The sequence below is a fragment of the Chiloscyllium plagiosum genome, chromosome 15 (assembly GCF_004010195.1).
Source record: "Chiloscyllium plagiosum isolate BGI_BamShark_2017 chromosome 15, ASM401019v2, whole genome shotgun sequence".
In the NCBI taxonomy this organism is placed as follows: Eukaryota; Metazoa; Chordata; class Chondrichthyes; order Orectolobiformes; family Hemiscylliidae; genus Chiloscyllium; species Chiloscyllium plagiosum.
Window position 1 is genome coordinate 59681223 of NC_057724.1, and position 15082 is coordinate 59696304.

At 41.6% G+C, this 15082-nt stretch overlaps 1 protein-coding gene across 4 annotated transcripts in view; it reads left to right on the forward strand.

Moving 5' to 3' along the window:
• Positions 1-15082, forward strand: part of nexmifb (neurite extension and migration factor b) — a 310393-nt gene that overhangs the window by 75797 nt on the left and 219514 nt on the right. The window lies entirely within an intron of this gene.

The window sequence follows — 15082 nt, forward strand, 5'->3', positions numbered from 1 at the left end:
CTGTGCTGTCCGCCCAAGTCAGTTAGTGGGTAAGCCATGGTCGGTTCCGGGGATCTGCTCCTTAAAAGTCATGTGGGTTATCAGGGGTCATCTCCATGGTAAAGAAATTGGGAATGTAGATTGTGGGGATTTGAGGCAGCATACTGGGATGCAGAGGAAACAATAATTCTGACGGGGAAAATAAATATACCAGAGTGGGAGATACTATTGCACTGGATGACGTGGGTTAATTGGGGTCGGGGTTTCACTGATGGTAGGTTTGACCAAAGATGACAACATGGTTGCTATGGTCAAGTTATAGGGCGAGGATTCAGTATTACTTCAGGAATGGAGATTTTGATGAAAGAGTTGGGAGAAACGTATGAAAGCTGAGAGCCAATTGGGGTCAATAGAGATTGCAAGAAATAAAGGAACATAAATGTTTACAGGTTCCCCCAGACTACTGGCCTCGGCTTGTGAATCACTCTGTCGAGCTGAAAATGTGTTGCTGGAAAAGCACAGCAGGTCAGGCAGCATCCAAGGAACAGGAGAATCGACGTTTCGGGCATCAGCCCTTCTTCAGGGCTCCACTCTGTGGAGCAAACTTTGTGTAGTCTTCCAAATTGCAAACATGCATTGGAAATGAAAAATGTCTCTAACACACTTGGAGTGAGCAAGTACGTTTTTTTTGTGTCTAAGGGAGTGGGCTGTACTTCTGAACAATGTAGTGCATCTCAAGGGGCAGTTGCAATAATGAAACACTTTCACAGTACAGGGTGAATGCATCCATAGCCATATAAACTGCATGTGAAACACATGCATTGTCCAACTATGTAGTATAGGAGTCATGGCCATAAGCAATCTTGACTGTGTCATTGGTCACTGTTTATTGCTCAGACATCTCTATGAAGCCGAAGTAATCACAGGCAACCTTAAGGGTCTCATCAGCAAGCGGCAATTTACCAAAACAATCCAAGATCTTATAGGCTGCACAAGGGCACAGAACTGATTTCTTCTCACCTTGAACTGTAAGTATTTGCCAACATGTTCTTATATTGCATTGCTGAATGTCTTGGGTGATATGGATTTTACGGCAAAGGGGTACAAGTATTAATAATCCTACTATATTATATGCTACCATACTGAGAACTGCGTTAATCCATCACTTGCACGTGATGCAAATGCTGACTGCTTACCTTCCTAAGAACCTGTTCTGTTTTTGATATTTCCCACACAGGTGCATTTATCCATGACCAATAGATCCAACCACAGCAGAGGTTATCATCGCTGTGGTTGTGGTGCATTAAACGCACAGAGAAATTGAAGAGGAACAGATGAGCCAGCAAGGCCATGACCAGCAGCAACCTCCAGTGGCAGCTAAACACTTTCCAGCCCTCCACTTGAAGAGGTCTCAGCTGAAGGTCCATCAGGATATGGAGGAGGTACATCAGACACCGATGCCACATCCCCTCGAAGAGTGAGGCACGTTGCCACTGCAGACTGAGGTTGTCCCAGGACAGTGCCACAGAAATATGCCAAACACTGGCACTTGCGATTTGAAGGCAGGGTGCCTATTCCATCTGTTGCCAAGGTGAAAGCTGCATTAAATTTTCCTGAAAATGGCTAATTCCATGGATCCACTGAAGAACGTTGTGAGGGATCGATCTCCCAAGCATCAACCCACAAATGTATCATGCGTGTTACCGGTACATCTTGTGACAGATCGCACCACTTTACCTTGTTTCCTTGTGGCGAGGTCAGTTCTGTGGCCTAGGCAGTAGGTTTTGGTCACATGGCTGGCCTCCCCTAGGTGTAGGGTACCATAGACTGAACTGATGTCACATTGAGAGGGCCATATCATAATGCAGCGGACTCATTCAACAGAAAAGAATACAATCAATGCACAAGTCATCTGTGATTATAGCACATCTTAGAAGGATGTGGTGGGTACCCTTGGAGCTGCCATGATGCCTACATCCTTGAGAATTTATGTTCTTGCTTCATTTCAAGGGTTGGATATCTTACAAAGATGGTTACTAGGAGACAAGAGCTACCCTCTGGAACTGTAGCCAATGACTCTGTTAGGTAGCTCCCTGTCTCTGAGGCTGAGTGTAGGTACAATGCAACCCATTCACCCACCAGGGGCATTGTAAACCAATGATAGGAACCTGAAGATGAAGTTCTGATATTTGGATTGGTCTAGTAGGGCTTTGTAATGTAGTCCAGACTGTGTGTGTCACATAAACCTCATATATGCGCAATTGGAACAGGCAAAGAGGAGATGTGGCGGATGTTGAAAAGCTGAGAGATTGGTAACAGTCTGCTGAGGTGGAAAATGAAAATACTGAGCAAGATGAATCTTGCCCTCACTGTGATAGAGCGGTATAACTGAGTGCAACAAACTATGCAGAACTTGACAGCTGGTTCCAATAGATGTGAGCTGGATGCAGTGATCATTCATTGCTTGTAGATGTATTGTTGCTCAAAGGGCGAGCAGCACTGTTTATTCCCAGCAGCTAACATAGCTCTTTTTGTTTGTCTGTCTTTGCTTTGCCTATTATCCAATAATGTCAACACGTTCAAATGCTGAAGACCTTCCAACACATGATGCTCTCACATTGAACGGTGACAAAATGTCATGCTATGCTGGGCATTAGTGAAAGAGTAGAGCTCACTCGGACAGGGTTCCAACATGGTGTGGCATTAAGAACGTAGCTTGATTGTTTCTGCAGCAATTACAGTGTCAAGTCGATCAGGAAATGTAAAATAGCTATATATCTATAAATGAAAGCTTCAGTTTGCAAGAAGGTTTTACCTGTGCAACCTGCATGTCTTCAGAAGCTTTGTTTTTCTTTCTCTCCCACCACCTGGACTGTGAACTGCTTTTTGTGGCTGGCATTGGTTTACTTGAAATAGCTGGCCTGTAAATATGGTACCAGTGGTGCAAATCCTAGAAATCTTGGCAGTGGTCAGTACACCCCCAGATGGGGAGCATACAATAATGTGAAGCACCATGAGGCATGGTGCAGACATGGTGAGATGGACAACAAGGAAAACTCACTAGAGCTCATGAAGGGAAACCCTCCAGGAAACTCACTGAAATTGGCCAGTTGTTAGGATATTCAGCCCAAAGTCTAGACAGGGATCAAGATAGGTTAGGTAAATGGGCCAGAATTTGGTGGTGGGGTTTAAATGGGACAATATCAATTTGTTAACTTTGGCAGAAAGAGTATATAAAGGCAATGCTATATAAGTAGAGAGGGCTTGAAAAACAAATACACAGGGATCCAGATGTCCTGGCACATCAATTCTGAAACACTTAATATGCAGGTATAGCAAGTGATCAGGAAGTCAAATGGAATGTTTGTCTTCTTTATGAGGAGACTGAATAAGAAATGTTTTATTGCAGCTGTAAAGGGTCTTGGTGAGACCACATCCAAAGTTCTATATTACAAGGTTAGTCTCTGTAGTTGCAAAACAATATAAGAAGGTTCACTGAATTCATTCCTGGGATGAAGAAAGTTTGAACAAGTTAGATCTATGCTCACTGAAGTTATGAAGAATGACAGCTGATCCTACTGAAACATTCACACCCCTGAATGGATGTTTCCTCTTGTTCGGGAAACTAGAACTAAGGAACAGGATTTAAAGTAAAAGGTCTCCCTTTGAAAATAAATATGGGTAGAACTGTTTTAGTAAGTGTATTAATCTGTGAAATTCTGTTTGCCCCTCCGAAAGCTGTGGTTCAATAATTTCACTCAAGGCTGTGTTAGATAACTACTTCATAGAGCTTACAGGAAAGTTGAGACCACAGCCAGATCAGCCATAATCTTGTGAATGTTGGATATAATACTTGGGATGGCCAGATATCCTACTCCTGCTCCGAAAGCCCAATTTCTTATAGCAAGTCTTCTAAAATTTAATATCCAGGTGAAAAAAGGCATTATTAATCCTCTATTCTCATCAATTATACTTTTAATTTGCAAATCCTTTTTTTAAAACAAACATATATTGACAAACATTCATCTGATGGAGGAAAGTAATGATATTTTACATATTACAGTGGGTTGCAAAGATGCTGCTTTTTTCCCAAACATGTTTCTTATTTATTGAAGATCATAAATCTTGCTATGTTACTTTTTGTGGATACTATTGTAAAGGATGTTTGTACTTGCCTTCTGAGTACATGCTGTGCTGAGGATGGTAATCGTTTCTCCATTGGTTTGCACAAAAGTGCAGCAATGCATGTGAAAATTTTGTTTTGTTGCTGGACACTTGATGATTGATTTGATATTGTACTGTACCATATGTTCTGCTAAGCCTTTCAATCATGGAAAGCCAGGTGATGATGTGAGGTCGATCACTCCCCTTTTGTATACATATCTTGAAAATGTTAGCGGTATATTGTGGTCCATTGTCAGACACTTTCCATTCTACTTTCCTGAATAAACCGAAAATACTGCTTATCTTATCAGCAGCGGTCATTGTTGTTGTGTTGCTAAGTTGTTAAAGAATGGGATGTATAGAGAAGCAATTCACCAGAAGGATGTAATCTTTCCAGTACACTGTGAATAGTTCAATTGCTATTTTGGCTAAGGAGTGGACCGAACACTGAAGGATATAAAGCTTCCTGAGGCTGCTGGGGTTGATAGGATCAGCATGGCATGTCCATCCATGAGTAGTTAGTTGTATGTCCTGATTTGTCCCTGATCATGTGCTAGGTGTCTGTGTTCAAAACCCATGTGGCTCCGATGTACCCTGGGCATTATGTCTTGGTGTAATACTATTGCCATTAGAACATGTTTGCCTTTCTAAGTGACTTTTTGTGATAATCCATTTTTTTTTTCTACTAAGCTACTTCATTAATGTTGACAAGCCATCTCTAGATAATGATGTTTTGCAACTCCTGTAGGAAGTTATCTTTCGCAGTTGCTAAACGTTCATACAGCTCAGGCAAAAGTGTGACAAATTAACCTTGAGAACTACTACTTCAAATTTCTAGTCTAGAGTATCATTGTATACATCAAGAGGAATATCTGGTTCTTTGGTTGAGTTTTTTTTGATCTGGTGAGTGTATCAGATGTAATCATTCTGGGATCAGAAACTGAGTAGTAAATCTAGTCACAAATATCTGAACAGTAGCAAAGGTTTGTAAAAAAAAAAAAAATGCAGGCAACAGATTGTTCAAAGTCATTACTGATAATGATGCTACATTGAGAAGGAGCAGAAGCTAGTTCAGACCAATTTGGGACATGGTAATTATGGATGTTAGAATAAGGAAAATAACTCAGATGCCGATGATTGTGTGATGATTTTGAGTGGCAGCAAGAGGAACAAGCTATCCATAGGAGCAACAAGAAATGCACAGTTCTTTGGATAGGTGTGCAATGGTGAAAGCATTACATTGAAGTTTGATTTCTTAATCTTGTAATCTGTGTTTTTAATTGTATTATTCTTGACCTGCCAACACATGACTATGTACATCCATGTACATCTCTTTGACATTTGTTGACAACGACCTGATGAAGGAGCGGTGCTCCGAGCGCTAATGCTTCCAATTAAACTTGTTAGACTATAACATGGAGTTGTGTGATTTTTAACTTTGTACAGCCCAGTCCAACTGGCATCTCCAAATCTTGATAACACCATGTAACAGCATGTAACCTAAAGGTACTAAAGTTTTGGACTCTGTCTTAGCTTGGGCTATGTAAAGCATGATATAGGTAAGAACAAGCTGTTGTTTGTCACTGAATAACTTAGTATTAGCTCAGATACTGAATGTCTTGAGACTGTAATGTATGTACAATTTGAAATCTTTAACAGACGTCTTTGAATCTTTCAGTATTACGTTACCACTTCTCGTTCTTATGTTGACGGAGCTCACAGAAATATTGCTTCATTAGGGAGAAATAAGTTGCTGGAGGCACAAACCCACATCACGGTGGCAGATCAAAAGCTTTTTACCCTTAATCGCATGCTACAATGCATTGATGATGATGTGAGCACATCTGTGAAAGGTATATTGACTGTGAGACATAATGCAACCACCTCTGGATTAAAAAGATGGAATTGTGTTTAATGGTTCATAAAAGAACATGGTTGTCTGCAGAACTGGCAAAATTGCTGATTGTGACAGCTTGGGAATTCTGTGCGTTAGTTCGTTCTTTCCTCTGTTGCATTGTTTTTCATATCAGGATGCAGGCGTCCAATTTGGTTCAGCTGAGAGGCATGTTTTGAGGCCAGTGACAATTTTAGGTTGCTCCTTGGGGAGGTTTCAAATGAGCATAGTGGAAGCTTGATCACTGACGTTTTGCCACTGAATTACAGAGCACAGATTCAAATCATGTGATTTCTCACATGTCAGATTCCCAGTCTGAGCTGAGGCCTTCTGTTGACAGGAGCGTGGGGGAGGTGGGATATGGTAAATCAGAGATGGAATCAACTTGTGTCACTTTCTCTCACATTCTACCTGTTAAATAATTCAGGAAAGCGCAAGCATAGATGTAGAAGCTTTTCTTCAAGTTGAAAAACTAAATAAAGGTCCAAGACTTACGAATGGATAGAACATTAAGAGAAAATAAATGAAGAATCTATTTCTGAAGTTATGGAAAACAATGATTGGAGCATAAGGCAATAGTGACCTGCCTCACTGGAGAGGGAAGATGATTTTGTAAATGGAATACAATATGAAAAAAGAATGCATATTCCACAGTTGTGTTCCAACCCTAGATTTATTTAAAAACACAATGGAACAAACTTCCATTCACATAGCACCTCACAGACGAGCACTGATTTCCCAAACTAAGGCAGTCTACAGGCTTTTACATGTGTGATCCTGGCAGCATTCTTCAATGGTATCATTGAAGATCAGCACCTGGGTTGGGCAGCTAGCAACCATCAGCATCACCTGCCCAGTGAATTGACAGAAGTCAACATAGCGCCATGAAAACAGGTGCTACATGAATTAATTTCTGATCAACAGTTAATTGGTGATAGAATGTGTGTTATTCTAGGGTCAGGTAGCATTCCATCCAGGTTGCAAGCGTTTTATGTGACTTGCCCCATTATTACAAAGAAATCCCAGTTAATCCAACCCAGAACATGAGGACATCTTTAAGAATACGCAAGTAAAAATGCTCTCGCCCGATGTCCATTTCAGTTCACTGCCCTCTGCAGGGCATCTGTGGGCAAGACCAGCAACAGTGAAGCTGTTCAACCAATCGGATTGGAGAGATCTGATTTTCCCTCCAGGGGAAAGGAGACTGATGGGCCCTCTAGGGAAAGTAGCCGTTGACTCAGAATTTCACACGAGACACCTCCATAATTGGCCTGAAAAGAGGATTGCCATCTATGTAAATATGAAAGGTAATGTGAGTCTGAAGTCAGACAGCCAATCAAAAGCTTTTCAAATTTGTAAAGAGCAGCAGGGTGAAGGAGAAGGTAATAGGGGAGAGGATGCTTCAAACTAGAGGTGTCTCTCTAATTTAAAAAAAATGTTAAAAATGCATCTTCTCTCTGACCAGAGAGTATGGGGTATCGTGGCACAATACTATAGGAACAGAAAACAGGAGCAGGAATAGACCATTTGGCCCATTCATTATGGTTATCGTAAATCATCCCACTGAATAGCCTAATTTCGCTTTTCTTTTATACCCTTTGATCCCATTTTCCGTGATTGTTGTATCTCACTCCTTCTTGAATCCATACCTTTTGACCTTGACTGCTTTCTGTGACCAGGAACTCCACAGGCTCACCAGTCTATTGGTGAAGAAATTTCTATCTCATTCCTAAATCCTCATCCTTACATTGCGACCCTACTTCTGGACTTCCCACTGTCGGGGACATCCTTCCTGCATCCGAAGTGTCTACTCCTGTCAGAATTTACAGGTTTGTGAGATCAACTCATCTTTCTGAACTCCAGTGAATATAATCCTGACAAATTCAACCTCTCTTCATATTTCAGTCCCGTCACCCAGGAATCAGTCTGATAAATACTTGTTGCACTCCCCAGTAGCAAGACCATCCTTCCTCGAATAAGGAGACCAAACCTGCACACAGTGTTCCAGGTGTAGTTTTACCAAGATACTGAATACTTGCAGCAAGACATCCTTGCTCCTGTACTCGAATCCTCTTGCTATGAAGGCCACATCATTTGCTGCCTTTACCACCTGCTTACCAACAGCGATTAATGTACGAGGGCACTCAGATCTTGTTGCACGTTCCCCTCTCTCAATTTATAGCCTTGTGGATGATAATGTGCCTTCCTGTTTTTGCTACTAGGTGACCTGTAACTGCTCTTGCAATCAGCCAGACAGGGAGGACCTCTAAGGCTGCTTCTATCACTCTCTCCCTCTTCCATTTCCTCCAGCACCTAACGTAAACTGGACTCTGCTGCCTGTGGGACCTGGAAGCTGACTGAAAAATCCCAGCTTGTCCTTTAATGAGCTGTGTCTGCTCCCTCAACCCACATTTGGAGCGAAAGGGCCCGAAGCCTGGGGACTGGCACAAGTGTGTTGGTTTTAACTTCCTCCCCATCTCTATCCCAGTCCGAGTAGGCGTTCAAATTAGTGTGCAGGTCCTGTAAAAATTTGAACCACTAAGTGCAAAAATTAAATTTAATGACTTATTCAAAGTAAAATAAAAATTGGGAAATGCAGATGGAGAGAGAAAGAGAGCTAGAAGAAGCAAAAAGAAAACTTTTAACTTTGAAAATAATATTCAAAGCTAGATTTCTTCTGAGGGGATGCGACTCCATTGCTTCTGCTACTGATGTTTCAGGGCATGAGAGAATATCCAGCCATAATCGCTATGTTGGTTAAAAAGTTGCTTCCTGAAACCACCAGCAGAAACTGGTGTGGAAATATTTGGCAAACATCTCAAATTTGCACAGTTGGATTTGTTTTAATTCAAATCTGTTGATGAAGAGTTTGAGCAGAGCAACAAGAAGAATCGGGCACCTCTTTCAGCAACTTCTGGATTGATGTGATTAACTGTGCATGTGTCAATGCAAGAGGTCGCTGCTCAGCTTACCTCATAACGTGAACCTTGTCAGCTACATCATTAGTTAGTCTCTGAGCTAGCAGATAATGTATTCAAACTCCAGTCCAGGACTTAATCTCGGCTAGTGTATGGGAGAGTGCTGAGTGCTGTTGTACTTTTCAAATGATGAAATAAATCAAGGATGTGCCTGCCCCTTCAGGTGAACATGAATGATCATAAGGAACTTTTAGAAGGGAAAGCAAGGTAATCCTGGTCGATTCTGTGTGGCATAGTGACTCATTGGTTAGCACCGCTGCCTCACAGTACCCAGGTTTGATTCCAGCCTTGGACGATGGGCGTGTGTGGAGTTTTCACATTCTCTCCGTGTCTCTGTGGGTTTCCTCCAGGTGTTCCGGTTTCTTCCCACAGTCCAAAAGGTTAGGTGGTTTGGCCAAACTAAATTGCCCTGTATAGTCAAGGCTTGTGCAGGCTAGGTGGGCTAGCCATGGGAAATGCTGGGTTATGAGTATAGGATGGTGTGTTGGCTCTAGGTGGGATGCTGTTCGGAGGGTCATTGCAGACTTAATGGGCTGAATGGCCTCTTTCTGCTGGAAAGGGATTCTGTGATTCTTTTCCCTCAAGCTATCAACTGAAAAAATTAGATTAACTGGCTTTTCATTTCGCTGCTGTATGTGAGATCTTACCATGTGTGGAATAGTAGCAAAGTTCATCAACATAACCACAGTGAATGCTTTTCAGAATAATATGTTGCTGAATGGAGCGCTGAAGAAATCTACTGAAATAAGTTTATTTTGTTTCCCTGTTCAACCTACAAAAATAAAATCTTGTCAAGTGCATCCTCCATCAGCAATATGTCCTGGTCTGGGTGAGCAATAATTACAAAGTTAATAGCAAACATCAGCTTGTCCTTTGTAGAAGTGATGTAGACTCAGAGTAATGCGAAATATTGATTGATGCTGGTATATTTCCATCCTACTTTCTTCAGTGCAGCTTGTAGGAAAGCTTAGATGCCAAGTTGGATTCATTATAAATTGTACAGTCCTTCAAATCAATTTCTGGAACAAAAATCATCCCAAAATAGTTTTTAAAAATTTCAAATATAAACAGAAAATACTGGATGTGTGTAGCTGGTCTGGCATCATTTGTGGGGAAAACAGCAAAGGTGATGGACAAACGTTTTTCCTCATGACACAGAAATAAAGAAAATAGGAGCAGGAGTGGGCCACTCAACCTTTTTGAGCCTCCTTTGCCATTCATTATGATCATGGCTGATCATCCAACTCAGCGCCACTTTCCCCCCATTCTCTTTCATGTTCAACCACTTTCTCTCTGGGTGAAGAAATTTCTCCCCATCTCAGTGCTAAAAGCCCTACAGCTTATAACTTTGAGTGTGACCTTTCCTTCTGAGCTCCAAGTTATCAAATAGACCTGCACTGGGAGACTGAAATGTGGGGTGTGTGGAGCTGCAATTTCAAACTTGCTAGGAGTTTTCTCCATCTGTCGCTTCTTGCGGCAGGGAACAGGGTAGATTGCAACCCAACTCGCACTTGTAGAAACATTCGGTTCGTAATTCAAAACTCTGCTTGAAACTCAGCTGTTTTCCCCAAGGTGGTTTCCTGAGGCTGAAGGAACCCTGCCAGATGATTAATTTATGAATGTTAGAACACAGAATAGTACAGCAGAGGAACAGACCCTTCAGCCCACAAGATCTGTGCTGACCATGATGCTATTCTAATCTCATCTGCCTGCATATAGTCCCTGCTTGTTCGTGTGTCTAAATGCCTATTGAGCATTGCTACTGTATCTGCTTCTACCCTCTCTCCTGGCAATGTATTCCAGGCACCTACAAACTTCTGAGTATAAAAAAACACTGCCTCACACATCTCCTTTAAACTTTTCCACTCTCATCTTTAACTTATGGTTCCTAATATTTGACATTTCAACCTGGGAAAAGGCTCCGACTATCCACGCCTCTATTAATTTTATATACTTCTATCAGGTCACCCCTCAGCTGCTGCTGTTCTACCAAAAATAATCCAAGATTGTCCATTCTCTTCATAGAGCAAATGCACTTCAATCCTGGCAACACCCTGATAATTGTTTTGCACCCTGTCCAAAGCCTCCATATCCTTCCTATAATGTGGCAATCAGAGTTGTACACAATACTCCAAGTGTTGCCGAATTGAAGTCTTATACAGTTGCAACATGATTTTCCAACTTTTATACTCACTGCCCTGACGGATGAAGGCAAGGATGCCATATGAATTCTTTACCACTTTATTCTCTTGTATTGCCACTTTTAGGGAGATATGCACTTGAACCCCAAGATCCCTTTGTATATCACTGTTCACAAGGGTCCAGCCATTTGCTGTATGCTTTGCTGTTGCATTTGACCTCCCAGAAGGCATCATCACATTTGATCAAATTAAACTCCATCTGCCATTTCCCCGCTGAACATTCCACCTGATCTATATCCTGCGGTATCCCTTGACAGCCTTGCTCACTATCCACAACTCCAGCAATTTTCTTGTTGTCTGCAAACATGGTAGTCTGACTAATAACATTTTTATTCAAATTATTTAGAGATATTACAAACAGCAGAGATCTCAGCACTGATCCTTGTAGAACGCCATGATTGCAGATGTCCAATCAGAAAAACACACCTCCCTAACTATGCTCTGTCTTCAATGAAAAAGCTAATTTTGTATCCAACTTATGAGGTCACCATAGATCTGATGTGACTTAATCTTCTGGACTAGCCTACCATGAAGGATCTTGTCAAATGCTTTAGTAACTTCCACGTAGACTACATCCATTGCTATACCCTCATCACTCATCTTTTGTCACTTTCTCAAAAAACTCAAATTAGTGAGACAAAACCTCTGCCACACAAAGCCTTGCTGACTATCCCTAATACGTCCATTCAGTCCATTTTTTTGCAAATGTGAGTAAACCCTGTCCCTAAGAATCTTCTCCAGTAATATACCTTATATCTCACCGACCTGTAATTTTCTGGATTTTCCCTGTTGCTCTCCTTAAACAAGGGAACAGCATTGGCTACTCTCTGGTCTTCTGGATCTTCAGCTGTGGCTAAAGAGGATACAAAGAGCTTTGTCAAAGTCCCAACAATCTCCTCCCTAGCCTCTCTGCCTGGGACGGATCTCATCAGGCAGTAGGCCAGAGTGGGATGCCTGGCATTACTGAGACGGTGGCAGCAATGTAATTTGCCCAGAGTGGGGATTCCTGGGATCATCAAGGTGGCAGTGGAGCCAGAGACTCCTGGTTGCGGTTGTGACTGGAGTGGTGACTCCTGGTTATTGGCAAGGTGGCAGTGGCAGAATAACCAGGGGCACCATAAACCATAAGGGAAGGCAATGGCCTAGTGGTATTATCACTGGACTGTTAATCCAGAGATTCAGATAATGTACTGGGGACCTGGGTTCAAATCCTGCCATGGCAGATGGTGGAATTTGAATTCAATAAATATCTTGAATAAAGAATCTAGTGATGACCTTGAATCCATTGTCAATTGTTGGACGATCCCATCTGGTTCACTAATTTTCTTTAGGGCAGGAATCTGCCATCCTTACCTGGTCTGGCCTATAAGTGACTCCTGACACACAGCAATGTGGTTGTCTTTTAATTGCCCTCTGGGCAATTAGGGCTGGGCAATAAATGCTAGCCTTACCAGTGACACCTTCATCCTGTGAATCAATTTTAAAAAAACATGATCTTTCCATAATTCCTATACATCCCCTAATCATCATGTACAGAACTAATTAAATCTTATAACAGCATTGGCAAGTCTTTGAAATGTTCCTGAATCTGGCAGGAAAGTAAATAAGCTTTGAAGATCTTCGAAATATACTGCTTCACTTAAAACTAAAGTATCAATCAGTTATTCATACTGTTAATAAAACAAAGCTTTGTTCTCTTACCATGTCTTCTCCAAAGAAATAAATAGCATTGAGAAAATACTTCAATGAAAAAAAACTTATTGCAGCCTCATAAAGGTGTCAATAAAATTAATGTTAGCTTTTTTCTTTACAGCTGTGTAAACATTGCCTACAGTACTGACTGCCAGATGCCTGTAAAGGAGCTCAGCCAAGCATTCATACTGAGATTATCTGGCAACTGTATTAACAAAACCTGCCTGTATAGAAAGTCAGATCTCTGTTCCTCTAGATGGACTTATTGGGTGGAGAGGTTACAAAGGGGGATGGGGAATATGAAGGGGCTTGGTTGTGGATGGGGGTGAGTGAGAATGTGTATACGGTATAAGCAGGCAGGGAAAGAGTTCTGAGTTTTGTGAAACAAGAGGTTCAGCGGAGCATGACTCAGATCAGATAAGAATTTACGGTTAACAATGGGGTGCTGGAGGCAAGGGTAATGGGTTGACAAGGTGGAAAAGCATTCATTATATAGAACCATTTAACATGATGAGGTAGCATTTAATATGCAATGTCAGCAAGATGAAAATTATTCATTATGTGAAGCCAGTTATTCATTGTGTAACATCAGATGGCTTAATCTTTACTATTGACACTCGCTGATTGTAACGGTCACTCTATTAATATGGATGTTGCCTTATCTGGATGCTCCTCCCTGTAAAATGACTATATAGTTAGTTGAGAAACTGCTGTTCCAGAGAAGACAGTAATCTCATGTCTCTGTACAAACGGGCGATCGTTCTCTCTCCCTTCAGGGTCCAGAATAAAGATGAAGGAGGTAAACTACTGTGTCTGTGAGCGTTTTACTTCATTTAGGTTGGGGGGGTGGCAGAAGCGACATGAGTACAAACACTCATTTTTGTTATTGGGATAAACTCCCAGTGAACTGAAATGACCTTTCTAACAAATTTGCTTCTTCATCCACGCACCACCCTGCCACCTCAGGCCTGGTTCTATGGGTCGAATTCCAATTTCAGTTTGAAACTAAAGCCTCCTGGGAATTTCTCAACTTCTGGAGAAATGGTCTATTCGTGGTTGCTGGTTCTTAGGAAAAAATCTGGCCCAATGTTTGGTTGATGACCCTTTGTCAAAATCATTATCTCTTCAAAAGCACCACTTCATCTCCCTGAATTGGTTAATCTCCAATGTCCGAGAAGTCACCTGTAGTATTTTCCAGGCCTCCATTTTCTATCCATCAGCACTTTCTACTCCATCATTATTTGCAACCCTGGATCAAAAAGCATGCTGAGAGTCACTCTCACCACTGACCTCTATTTCATGTGTTTCAATTTCAAGAACTTATTTGTTATGAGTTTTGTACATCCTTAGCTGATGCTCCTAAATTAAGGGGAAAAAGATATGTTCCATAATTTGCTTGTGGTTTTTATTACTCCAGCGTTGAACATGAATCTCTAGGAAATGGATAATTTCTTTTGAAAACTTAAATTTATTGGCCATAGCACATGAGGAAAAGACCATTTTGTTGGAGGGGACAGTTGAATGCAGAAAGTAGATTGAGTGATGAAATAAGAGTCATAAAGCTTTACTGCATGGAAGTAGGCCCTTTGGCCCAACTTGTTCATGTCACCCAGTTTTCACAACTAATCTTCTCCAAGAGTATGTCCAACCAGAGTTACTAATTGCACTTCTGTTCCTTTTAGTCTGGGGCATGTTGCTGAACAAAGAGACCATGGAGTGCAGGTTCATAGTTCTTGGAAAATGGAGTCGCAGGATAATGAAGAAGGCATTGGTATGCTTTCCTTTATTGGTCAGTGCGTTGAGTGTAGGAGCTGGGAGATCATATTGTGTCTATGCAGGACATTGGTTAGCCAACGTTTAGAATACCACATTCAGTTCTGGTCTCCCTGCTATAGGCAGGATGTTGTGAAACTTGAAAGTGTTCAGAAAAGATTTACAAGGATGTTGCCTGGAGGGTTTGAGCTACAGGGAGAGGCTGAATAGGCTAGGGCTGTTTTCCATGGACCGTCTGAGGCTGAGAGGTGACCTTATAGAGGTTTATAAAATCATGAGGGGCATGGATAGGGTGAATAGGCAAGTTCATTTCCCACAGTGGGTGTGTCCCAAACTAGAGGGCATAGGCTTATGGTGAGAGGGGAAAGATCTATAAGGGACCTAAGGAGCAATTTTTTCAA